The sequence below is a fragment of the Haliaeetus leucocephalus genome, unplaced genomic scaffold, assembly GCF_000737465.1.
Source record: "Haliaeetus leucocephalus isolate CR32 unplaced genomic scaffold, Haliaeetus_leucocephalus-4.0 Scaffold556, whole genome shotgun sequence".
Lineage (NCBI taxonomy): Eukaryota > Metazoa > Chordata > Aves > Accipitriformes > Accipitridae > Haliaeetus > Haliaeetus leucocephalus.
In genome coordinates, this window is record NW_010972992.1 from 1,080,118 (window position 1) to 1,080,870 (window position 753).

The following is a 753-nucleotide window of genomic DNA, read 5'->3' on the forward strand; positions in this document are numbered from 1 at the left end:
TAATAAACACGGAAAAAAAAAAAAAGAAAATCTTGGGGCCCCCCCACTTTTCCTCCTCTCCCCTGTCGTCCCACCTGTTCCTTCCTGGGTAAACTGAGGCAGCGCCTTGGGGGATGTCCCCAGGTGCCACCGAGGGGTGGTGGGATGCTCCGTGGGTGATGGGGACAGGGCTGGTGTCACCTCCCTCGTGTCACCGGGGGTGCCCCTGCTGCCTCCCAAGGGGGGGGTGGGCTGAGGTTCCCCCCCACCCTGTGCCAGCTCCCTCCTCGGGGGAGCCCAGGGTGGAGGCAGGACCCTCCACGCCTGCAGGGTGGCCCCAAAATCCCAGCCCTGGGGGCTGCGGGGGGGGCCCCAAAGTGCGTGAGATGGGGAGGGGGACAGGAGGGGACACCCACCGTGGTGATGGCACCTGTGGTGAAATGTCCCTGGAGCTGGTACCCATGGGGGTGACGTGTCCTTGGAGTTGGTGCCTGTGGTGAGGTGTCCCCAGAGCTGGTGGCCATGGTGGTGAGGTGGCCACAGAGGTGGTGGCCCCGGTGAGGTGTCACTGGAGGTGTCGACACATCCTTGGACCTGGTGCCTGGGTGAGGAGTCCCCAGAGCTGGTGGCCATGGTGGTGACATGTCCTTGAAGCTGGTGACCATGGTGGTGAGGTGTCCCCAGGGCTGGTGACACCCCCCCCCCAGCCCAAGACCTGCTGATCCCCAGGGTGTCCCCAGCTCAGGCCATCGCCCCACCACCCCTGAGACGCTG